Genomic DNA, 12,546 nt, shown 5'->3' with positions numbered 1-12,546 from the left:
CGCGCACCTCCATGGATCAAAAAATGGATGGCATAAGCATGGACGTGTAGCTGACGTCCCGCACTGAGGAGGTGGAGCAGCGCATCTCTAATGCTGAAGAGGGCGTACGAGAAATACAACAACAACTAGCTGGGGTCAAAACAGAACTCAAAACAATGGCTGAAAGAATGGACGAAAGCGAGGGCCGATCTAGGCGCAACAATGTCAGGATCCTTGGCCTGCCCAAAAATACAGAAGGGCCCAGCATGGAGATATTCCTCGAACGGTGGCTCATGGACATGTTTGAGCCTGATGACTTCTCCAAGTTCTTCTCGATCGAAAGGGCGCACCGCATACCATCTGGAAAGCCAATCCCAGGGGCACCTCCCCATACTGTGATAGCAAAATTCCTTAATTACAGAGATCGGGATGCACTGCTCCATAGAGCGAGAGCCAAGGGTACGCTGGCATACAACGGCGCCAGAATTGCCTTCTTCCCTCACTACACAAGGGAGGTCCAGAAAGCAAGGCAGTCCTTTGACCACCTGAAGAATCAATTACAAGTCCTCAATGTCAAATACGGCCTCCTCTTCCCAGCCCAGCTTAAAATATACCATAATGGAACAACGGTCCACTTCACTAACCCAAAAGAGGCCTGGAGATGGGCAGAAAATCACATTGAAGGAGACTGGAGACCTCTGAGAAACAGCAGACAGAGAAATCCATGAGCCTGACAAGAGAGAGACCCATTGCCTCCACAGCAACCAGTGGTGGACCCACGGGACGAGGAGATGGAGTGAGAGTAAGTGACAATCATCTAGCATAGATTACCCTATGCGGCACGTTGACTAAGGAGGGAAGACACTGGGGCGGCCACAAAGGAAGCAATTTCCCCCCCGCCCCTCCTCGTGGTGACTTGAGAATCCCATGCCAGGAGGAAAGTTGATGGCCCAGAGCAGGGCCCCCCACTATATTTGTTTGGGGATTGTTAAGCTGATACCCTACACCTCTTGTGGGTCAACAACGTTCGGGCGACAGATACTTCGTGTTGGGGTGGAGTATAGCGAGGGAGGGGAGAGTTTGGAAGTTTTTGTGTTGCTTCAGGATTACAACATGTTCTCGGTATATGTTGAAAGGTTGAAAAGATGGAAGAACTCATTAGAACACCAAGGCTTCCAAGAAATAGGTGTTAGCCATACACTGGACAGTTTTCCTTGCCACAGGGCAAACAAATGCAATGGCTACACCCTAGAAGACACTGCAGTAACCCACACCCATAAATGTGCAAATGGCCCTACAAAACACTAAGACCCGAGCCTTAAAGCTCCTTACCTGGAACGTGAATGGCCTAGGAAACAGTCTGAAGAGACGCCTAGTAGGACCGTTTCTGAACAGACATGGTCAAGATATAGCTTTCCTAACCGAAACCCACCTAGCAGGAACATCCAGCAAACTCTTCAAACGGTCCAATTATCGTATGGCGATACAGGCAGGCTTCACGATGGGAGCCAGGGGAGTAATAATATTAATACACAATAGACTTCCCTTCACCCTTACGAGAGTAACACAAGACACTGGAGGCAGATTCACATACATCACTGGCTCTCTATGGAACAAAACAATCTCCTTGATAGCGATCTACTCCCCGCCGACACTATTAACCACACTAATAGACGACATTACGCCCTTGCTGATCAATGACATGGCGGATATTCTAATCCTAGGGCGAGATTTCAATGACGTTTTGGATAACACACAGGACCACACACACCTACGTAGTAGTGATCCCAATACCCGAACCAAATTAGCTACATTTGCGGAAGCATTTGGCATTAGAGATGTGTGGCGCGATATGCACCCTGACAAAAGAGAATACTCCTATCACTTTGGGGTACATGCATCACTGTCACGAATAGATCATTTTTTTGTACCAGCATTAATACTACACACGGCGACACAAGCAGAATATCTCCCAAGAGGCATTTTGGACCATTCTCCCCTGCTCATGACGATCACGACTTATAAACCATTCCTGCCACCTGTGTGGAGACTGAATAGCTATTACCTGGGTTCCCCAGAAGTGATAGAACGTTTACAAAACTCCAGTAAAATATACTTCAAGTTAAATGAAGGGCCGGTAGACTGTGCTGTTACACTATGGGAAGCATACAAGCCTGTGATCCGAGGAGAAATGATCTCCTGGACCGCAGCACAAAGGAAAACACACCTGAATGCAATGAAAGAGGCAGAGGCAAATGTCAAATGGGCAGAGGAATCACACCTGGCCCAGGATAGTACCGAGATGGACAGCGCCCTGGTCCTGGCCCAAAAAAAGCTACAAAACATGGCACTAGATAATGCTAAACAGGGGGCAATCAGAGCTATAATTTACGAAACAGGAGACAAAGCAGGGAAGATACTAGCATGGCTCGAATGAAGAGATGAAGGACACAATTAAGTGAGGGTAATCACACCCCAAAATGTGGAACCGCCCCTAATGGACGTGGACATCGCAAAAGAGTTTGCAAGATACTATGAAGAGCTATACATGGCTCCCGAGGACCCACCCGAGACTTCCATACTAGATGAGATCACCCTCCCCACCCTAAACGCCGACCAAATACCTAGCCTAGAAACAGAAATCACGGAAGAGGAGATAACAGCAGCTATGATGCAGCTCCAATCAGGGAAGACACCCGGACCGAATGGCTTTCCCATAGAAGCCTGGAAAAAGATAGGTGGGAATGAGCTGGCCCCCCACCTCCTCAGGATGTACCGACAGGCCAAAAGCTTAGGAAGCCTACCAGCGGACCTAAGAAAAGCCACAATAATTGTAATACCCAAAGCAGATAAACCCTATAATAATAATATAATACAGATAATACTATACGTGACCCATTTGTACTCATCTTCCATCTAATGTTATTAATGTTATTATTGTTCTATTTAGGTTCTGGCCCTGTTGGGTCCAGAAATTGTATGTTTTCTTTTTCTATGCTATAAAACCAAAAAAATGTGTTATTAAAAAAATAACAGTTTTACACTACAGAAAAGGATGATTGCTGGGTCTTATTACTTCCCTCTGCAGAATTCACTCACAATGATTTCTCTCATTCTGCCATAGCAGAAACCCCAGTGCAACTTTCTTTCAGATTCCACCCTACTTTGATTCCATTGCAAATTACTAGTACTCCCACCCATCGCCAAAAAACATTGAAAAATATCAGTTTTCTCCAAATGGCATACAAGATTCAGCCAATGACCTTTCACAATCCCCAAAAAATACCAAGAGACACCCAGACAAAAAAGAGAGAAGATTATACCCCCCCCACATCTATTACACAACCAAGTTTGTTTAAAAACAGTCATAATTCGGTCTGTTTTAAGAAACTGAAACCCAAATATTTTGGTTGCTTCCCCATTAAAAAAATTATAATTAATCCAGTGGCGATGTCGTTAATGCTGCCAGACTCTTTTTGGATTAATCCAGTCTTTAATGTGTCCCTACTCAAACCTGTATTACATTCAGCCAAATACCCTGATCATTATTTTCACAAACCCCAATCCAGGGGGGCTTCAAGAAGAACATGAAGGGAAAAGATCTTTTTGCAGAAAGAGGGCTAAGCATATATTTGCCTAAGCCCCGCCCACCTGGTGCCTTCCTGGTTGCCGCTCTTTTTTCCTACTTAAAGAGCTCTCCAGCCTCTGTTCCTTTGCAGATAGGGAGCAGGTGCAAGTGGATCTAGGTCACCTAGCCTAAGCACCACCCACCTTCTTAGCCCTGCCTCTTCCTTTCTGCTCATAACTCTTAGGTCAAGGGCGTCTTTCGCTCGGGCGTCCTAAGTGAAGGGCAGACGAAGAAAAGGGCAATTCCTGTTTGGACCTGTTCGGACCAGGGGGACCCAGGACTGAAACCTCTGACCAGACAGCAGGTAAGCATGCACCACCATGTGTTTACTCCCTCTGTCCCCACAGGCCACCCCCCCCATCATCAGGCAACACCACTGTCAACTTCTACGGTGCTGGGGTGAGGACAGGTGCTCCGTGGAACAGTAAGTTGTGCATTTGTAAAAGTTATATTCTCACGCTGCAGCGTGTGTCTGCGGTTTGCTCACAGCGGTGCCTCTCTGACTCCATGGTCCCTCATAACACCCTATCGTGTATGCCTCATGCCCCCATTTCTCAAGCCTCCTGCACCCACGTGCCCCCTTTGCTCTTCCTCTTTGACTGCCCTGTTTTGCATTGTATTGCTTTGTGTTCGGCTGCATTCTTCCTTCTTCTAGGTTTACATATGTTGACTGCTTTATTCTTTTGTATATTGTTCTGTGTTCTGCTATGCTCCACCCTCCTCTAGGTTCTCTTTTAATGACTGCTCTGTTCCTGATGCCCTGGTAATCTGATTTGCTTACCGGACTGCCTTGTGTTCTGCCTGCTCTTCCATCTGAGTTCTTGTCTACTATTGTCTTGTCCCTTTATGTCTCGTCTGCTTGCACCCCTCCATGTGCCCCTGTCCATTTTCCCTCCACCCCTCTTCCCCCACCTACTCTATGGTGCTCTCTGTTTCTCCTGTCTTTTCAAACTGATTCTCTATCAACTATCCTGCTTTCCTCACTAAGTCTTGTAGGAAGAAGTTCAAAAAGGATATCCCGGTCTCCAACCCAGGCCTCCCTAGCACTGACACCTATACCAATGCTTCCTCCAGACAGACCTTCACCAACATCCTCTTTGTTGTTCCCTCACCAGACCTACGGACTCTTCATATGGTCTCTGTGCTCTCTCCTTTCTCTTCTTCTCCCATTAATGGTGGCACCCATGGGAGGCCCTCCTGGCCCCCTTCCACTCCTCTAAGGTCATCATTAATGTTTACCTGAATGGAAGCACCTTGGTACAAGGTCCTTGGGCCAACCTTCTCCTCTTTGATAGACTCTTCCCGCACCTCATCAATTTCCTTTCTTCTCCTGCTGTCCCTTCTCACCCTTCTTCGACTTCCTTGCTTCCCCCTCTTCCTCCTCCTTGGCTACCGTGGCCTCTCCTTCTTACTTTTCTGCCCCCCTCTGGCTCCTCCTACACCTCTGCAGGGCGTACCTATGATTTGTACCCCTCCTCGGAAGTCTTTCAAGGTTGGCAACCGTCTCCATATTGCCACTCTCAACTCTCGCTCAGCTGTCAAACACTCCTCTGACATCTGCCACCTCCTGGAAGAACTTGATCTCGATGTCCTCGGTCTCACCGAGACATGGTTCACGGCCAGCTCTGTCACAAACTTTGACACTCTCCTCCCTGATGGCTACAAGATGCTCTATGTGCCCAGATCCACTCCTCTTTTGAATGCCGTGTCTGCAGGCTCGCTCTCTCTCTCTCCTGGCCCCTCTCTTACCGTTGCTACTATCTATCGGCCACCTGGTCAGATCACCTCCTTCCACTCTGAGTGGGCCGACCTCTACTCTTCCCTCCTGGCCTCGACCACTCAACTCCTCCTTCTTGGAGACTTTAACATTTAACATCCACATGGATGATTTCTGTCCCACCTCTGGACTCTTTCACAACCTCTGCGACTCTCTCTTTCTTTCTATTCTCCCCTCTGGCCAGACTCAATCTGAAGGGCACACTCTGGATGTTCTGATCTCCTCAGACCTCAATTCTCTATCCCCCCTCACCACTCCTCTCGCCTGGCGTGATCACTTTCTCCTTTCCTCCCATCTCTCCCTCTCTACCCCTCAGGCCAAGCCAACTCCAGCACTGCCGCCTACCTTCTCGGTCATCCGACCCATGAAGTGTGTGTCAGTTAAGACTTTTGCCGCCACTTTCTCTCCCCCTTCTCCTCCTCCACCTCTGGCTGACTCACATCCTGACACAGCCCTTTCCATTCTATACTCTTCTATCTCCGATACTCTTGATGTTCTTGTCCCTATCATGAGGATCTGCATGAAGCCCAAAACCAAGTGCAACTTCTTGTATGACTCTGACCTCGTCACCGTTAAATGCAAGTGCATGGTGGCTGAGCGGATATGGTTAGCTTCCTGCGCATCCTCTGACAAACTGGCCTGCCGCCTGCTCCAAAGGCAAGCCCGGCTCTCTGTCCGCACTAAGAAGAGAACCAACATCCAAGCCCGTGTCTCTGCGACATCAAGCAACTCGGCCGAACTCTTTAAAATCTGGAAGGAGCTGGCCAATCCTGCTGCAGTCTCTACCTCTCCTGTCCCCTCCCAGGCCCTCTGCACGGCCCTGGATTCTCATTTCATCTCTGAAACCCAGGACATCCTGTCAATCCTCTTGTCCTCTCCTCCTCCTCCCTCTACTCTCTCCTCTACCTCCGGTGCCCGTGTGTCGATTTCTCCTCCCTTTTGCTCTTCCTTTCCTATGTTCTCCCCTGACAACGTTTCTAGAAAAGTCCAATCTATGAAAGTCTCATAAAAACAGGTTCTTCCCTGTTCTTCCAAAACCATCAAGTGCCACATTGACACCCTCGCTCCTGCCCTGGGTGACTTCTGCAAGCAACCATTCCTTCGCCACTGGAGCCTTCCCTTCCCCCCTGAAGCACTCTCTTGTGCACCCTCTTCTCAAGAAACCCCCAGCCGACCCCTCCTGCCCAGCTATCGCCCAAGCTCCATCACTCCTTTTCCATCAAACTCCAGGAAAAGCTGGCCATCTCCCAGTGTAATCTTCACAATGAATCTGTTGTTTGTCTCCATGGCCATCAGTCTAGCTTCAGAGCAGCCAGAAGCACAGAAACTGCTCTCCCGGACATCCGTGAAGACCTGCTCTCTAGCCTTGATTCTAATCTCCCCTCTGTCCTCATCGCACTCGATCTATCTTCTGCCTTTAACACAGTTAACCATACTATCCTGCTCAATCATCTCCGTGATGACCTGGATATCACCGATCAGGCCCTGGCCTGGCTGACCTTGTTCCTCTCTGATCGACCCTCTCAGGTCCAACTTGGATCCTTCCTTTCCTCTATCTCAGTTTCTACCTGTGGTGTTCCCCAGGGGTCTAACCTCTCTCCCTGGCTGTTCAACCAATACCTGGCACTTCTCGCCCACCACATTGCCGCTCTCTGCACCAACTTTCAGTGCAATGGCACTCAGCTCGTTTTCAGGCTCCCCTCTGTCACCTCTTCTCCTTCTCTCATGTCTGACTGTCTGTCTGCTATCCAGGAGTGGTGTGCCGCCAGCGATCTCTGCCTTTATGCCAGTAAGACGGATATTCTCCTCATCGGCACACCTGCACCCTCCTTTTCCTGTCACCTGTGAGGCTACGAACCTCAGGGTCATCTTCGACTCCACACTCTCCTTCTCTCCTCACATCTCTGAAGTCCCTAAGAAGTCAAACTACCAACTGCAGCTCCTCAGAGGTATTGTTCCTTTCCTCTCCTTCCCCCTGAAGCTCACAGCCCTAGAGCTTTGTTTCTCTCTAGGCTGGACTACTGCAACTGCCTCTTTCTAAATCTGCCTGCTTCTACTCTCCACCCTCTGCAACTCATCCAGAACAGGACTGCAAGACTTGTCCTTGGCCTCAAGCCCAGGGATTGTATCTCTCCAGCACTGACATCTCTGCATTGGCTCCCAGTGACTGCAAGGATTAAGTTCAAGGCCCTCTGCATTGTCCACAAGGCCTTCTGGGACCTGGGTCCTCAATACCTCCAACTCTCTCTTTGTAAATACCTTCCTACTCAAGATCTTCACTCCTTCACCTCCAAATACCTCAGGGTCAGTCGCTTCTTCAAGCAACAAGTTGGTGGTAGATCTCTTTCTTTGGCTGGGCCCTCCCTCTGGAACAGCCTCCCTGCCTCTCTGAAACTCAAGGAGAACCACCTCTGGTTCCGGAAGCACCCCAAGACCTTCCTCTTTGCTTCTGCCTTCTCTCTTCAGCTCCCCTGCTGATTTCCTGTCTGATACTGCACTGGTCACCTCGCTACCCACTGATTTCAGGCCCAGGTCCCTACCCACCCAGTTACACACCCACACTGCCTCCTTGCAACCATTGCAATTGGGCCTATACTGTAACCCTATAGTCCCCCTACCTGCACTTTTGGAGACCTGCTGTCGGCACTTACCCTTGCACCTGCCACCTGCTGGCCGCACTTCCTGTTATTGTTTTAATCCCATGTACAGCGCTGACCCCTCCCCTTTCCCCTGGCACTTTTCCCCTCACCCATCCCCTGCACTTGCGTGGTCTCAATGTCACTTGTCCTAGTAAAATCATTGTCTCTGTCCTCCCTCTGTTTCCCCCTTCCTTGCCTCACTGTGCCTTGAAACACTTGTGTGTAGGCACGTCACAAATGCCATATCATGTCATATCACAAATTCCCAAGTCCTTCCACACATCCCATCCAGGTTAATCGGGGGGAACTCCTTTCAGTCTTTCCATCTTTGAGAACGGTCTACTGTCAGGATCCCATTCCCTGCCATCCACAGACAATCTAGACGGTTGTCGGGTAGCCTACAGCAAACCAAGTGGACTCAAATGCATGAAGCCATCTTGCCTAAACCAAGCATCTCACGGTCCCAATCCAAGATGTCAGATATGCGCATACCACGTCTCCATCCAAGATGCTGGCAATGCATTATCCACAATGTTTAATCATATTCAACAATGATGGTGTTGTTCTTGCCAGGTGATCTAATCAAAGACACAGGTCACAAACGGAGAATGTTGCAGATCGAAGAGCCAGAGAGGAAAGCTCAAGTAGATTTTCGCATTTAGGTAATTAGGGTTATGGTTTTGTTTCAAGTTCTTCAAGTCCCCGCTGCTGTAAACAAACGTTCACAATCCCTAGAAGCAAGGAGACAGGAGGTGAGTGGCTCCCCAATAAAAGTTTTACTTTAATGAGCCTGAGTAAAGGACTCTGATATTTTCATTAATGTTACCCAAGATACAGCCATACCACACCTCCTTAAAGACTACAATTAAGCTCTTTGGTTTCAAAGTCCAGCTGCGTATGAGCAAGAGAATATTCATAATACTGAAGCTGTATGGGACCAAATGACATAGAGAGCACATTGCTAAAATGCCCATAGGCAGAAACCTTGTGTATATCAATAGGGCAGCAGTTCTGTCTTCGTTCCTGATTTGAGATGTGCTGACCTCCGTGTACCCGAGAGTGACGATCCTCTGAGGTCCTAGAATATCAACCTTTTACTTAGCCTCCTTCGGGCTCTATCCCAGACCCTAGTCAGAGCCAGAGGCCATCTAAGAAGTTATATTTGGCGGACTCAATGGAGAATATTAAACTCCACTCTGGGGGCACGCAAATCATATTGGGGGGTGACTTAAATTTGCATTGTTTGCACCCGACAAAGGAGGGGGAGGCCCGACAAGGAAAGAAACCCTCAGGGAGAGGCAGATCTTGGGTTGAGTTCCTAGAAGGCTGGGATTTGACAATGGGGAATGGTTCTCTTCCGGGGGACATCCCTGTCAATTCGACAAGATCACAGGGGAATATCAGCTCAATTATAGACTATTTCTTTTTGTCCTTTGACCTTTTTGCCCAGAATGTCTCAATGATCGTAGATAAAAGGAGGGGCAGTGACCATTCCAGGTTGGCCCTGACGTTTTCAGAGATAGTCCTTGAAGAGCAATGTAGGCACGGACAGCGGGTTGAAAGTAGGAAAGGGAGAATACGTCTCCAAAAATATAAGAGGGACAGGGAGAGTTTGAATAAGTTCCTCAGTGAAACTCCTGACTTCATACTAAGGCGGAATTGTACCCCGGCTAGCTTTGCTAAATTTATCTGGTCCACCTGCCCGCCGAGCGTGGGAGGAGGTGGGAAAAGGCAAGTACATCGTCATGCTTTCGATGAAGCCACAATGCTGATGAAAAAACGTTTGAACCAAGAATTAAGGAGTCTAACAAAGTCGAACCTGGGTTCGATTGAAAAGGGAAAAAAATCTAAAGACCTACGCCAGTTGTATAAACACTGGTTGGTAGGAAGGAAGGCATTGTGTCTCCAGCATGACAGTGAACTTATGTTAAAGTTGGTGATAAACAGGGATTCGGGTCATTTCTGGAAGGTGATAAATGCATTGGAGGGGTGTTCAAAAAGCTAACTTTGTAATTTGGTTTTGGAAAAATACTACCTACGCAGCTTTGGAGAGCGTGAAATGGGAACTTCCTCTAGACATACAGAGTCTGGAGGAAATGATCAAGAAGAGCTCGTCCTCCAAAGCAGCCGGTCCTAATGGGCTCACTTATTCAGTGTTAAAAAAGAATCCAACCACATGGGCCAAACTGTTAGTCTGGTTATTTGGGGAAATTCTGCTCAAGAAAGCTTTTCCTTCCACTTGGAAGTCGGCCATAATAATACCACTCTTCAATGGGGGGGTCGTTTGTCACCACTTAATTATCGCCCAATTGCCCAATTGCCCTTTTAGATATTGAGGGAAAACTTTTTATGAAGATCCTCTTGGGTGAGGTTGAGAAATGGGTAAAGAATCACAAGATCCTCTTTAAGTTCCAGACTGGTTTTCGTAAGGGACTCTCAACAGCTCTAACCGGGGTTGCACTCAATATAATGTGAGAGAAGACAGGCAAGCGTGGAGGAAATTTGTTGTATGGGGCCCGGGTGGATTTTCTAGAGCTTTTGATCAGGTGGACAGGTGCAGACTGTGGGCAAAGTTAAGAGCCTGGGGCATTCCGGAGGGGCTGCTTGCCATGTTGATTGAATTCCATAAAGAAAACACCTTAACAATACGACTCGATGAGGAAGGTAATTTGTCTGAGCCCATCAAAGTGAAAAAGGGTGTTAGGCAGGGCTGTCTGGGTGCCCCGCTGTTTTTCAATTTATATTTGGCAGACGCTGGGAACTGCTTGAAGCCATGTGTGTTGGCCAGTCCAGTGATCGGAAGATCAAGAGTTCACTGGCTGGCCTACGCGGATGACATGGTCCTTCTAGATTGTTCCCCTGTGGGACTCCAGAGATTATTGAATGGACTGGATAGTTACGCTAGGGAGAATGGTCTATCCCTTAACACAAAAAAAATCTAAGATTCTGGTGTTCAGACATAGTTCTAAAAAATACCCTCTAGTCAATTGGAGATAAGAGGTCAGCAAATCGATAGAGTAGAAGAGCTGTTATATCTGGGCTTTAAAATATATGCCTCTACCGCTATTTGTAAGGTGGAAAAGGATTTGCAAAATAAAATTCTGCCTCTAGTGGCCCAGATGAAAAAAATTCTAGTAAAGTATTGTAAATTCTCTATTCTTCCACTGATTCGATTCTACAAAGCAAAAGTTATACTAGTTATACTTTATAGGCTCGAAACCAAACCACTCCTTTGGCACACAGATTGGCAGAAATGGGAGGTTATGGTGTGAAAGAAAGTGCTCAATCTTCCTATGAGTGTCTCAATGGGTCTCCTTAGATTCGAACTTGGGTTAAGCTCCTTAAAAACTATGGCAGAATGGAAATTAACGTCTCTCTTCAGGTTCATCTCAGTCGCACAGGAAAACTCTCTATACGGGGACATTAGAATCCATTCTGAGAGGGGAGGTTCGGAGAGTTTGAGATAATTGGAAGTATGGGCTCAGGATGAATTATCAAAGGCAAGCACAGATTTGGATACTTTGCTACATAATCCCTGCAAGGTCAAAAAAAAGCTGCCAGAATTGAATTGGATCATAACAACAGACTTGATGAAGGTGAAAGCAAGAACCAATCAATTCATAGTAGAAGAAAAGAATCTGGGCTTAATTCCGAGTTACTTGGTTAAATTTCTGGACTGGAAAATAAGGAACAATTTCCTCAGAATCCGACTAAATGTAGCAAAAACGGGCAAAGTTTTAGCACAAAGAGGTCAAGGTGACCAGGCCTCAAAGCTAAGTGATAGATGTTCGAATCCGAAAGCTCAGACCTTTAAACCTCTCCTAATGGACTGTCAAGGAACCGGAGAAGCCAGATGTTGACTTTTCACCAGATTTGGCTATGAGTGCGAACTTCATACCAGAAATGTTTTAGAACCGTTGCTGATGTCCACAATCCTTTTACAGTCATAGTCATGCAGGTGCTGGCTAGCTGCAATATTGTTGTCTAACCATTCTCTCAGGGCCTCATTACGACTCAGGCGGTAAGGGTTTTACGGCGGCGTAAACAGCGCCGACCCTTACCGCCTGAGTACGAGGTCCCTTAGCGCCATGGAGGTTTTAACACCTGCTTTTAGCAGGTGTTAAAATCCATGGCGCTAAGGGACCATGGAGTTAATTACGCCACCGTAATTTACGGTGGCGTAATTAACGCCTTCCCCACTCCCATTATGCCCTATGGGGCAAAATGGGAATGGGGAAGGGAAAATGGGAAAATGGGGATTTACCGCCCCGCCAAGGTTGGAATGGGGCGGTAAGTCCGCCTACCACCATGGCGTAAACATAGTTTACGCCATGGTGGTAAAGTCACGGCCCAGGCGGTAACTTACCGCCTGGGTCGTAATGAGGCCCATATGTCCAAATGCTATGTTGATCCCATCTTTTTTTGCTTTTTCGTCAAAAAGTTTGTAATTATTGTTTAGGATGTTGCTTCTAAAGTTAGATCAATGCTACAGTGATTATAATAGTGTTCAGGATGAATGAGAA

Source organism: Ambystoma mexicanum, chromosome 2q (assembly GCF_040938575.1).
Source record: "Ambystoma mexicanum isolate Mex_15411 chromosome 2q, UKY_AmexF1_1, whole genome shotgun sequence".
Taxonomy (NCBI): domain Eukaryota; kingdom Metazoa; phylum Chordata; class Amphibia; order Caudata; family Ambystomatidae; genus Ambystoma; species Ambystoma mexicanum.
The sequence above is the reverse complement of the archived record's forward strand: the minus strand, read 5'-3'. Positions refer to the sequence as shown.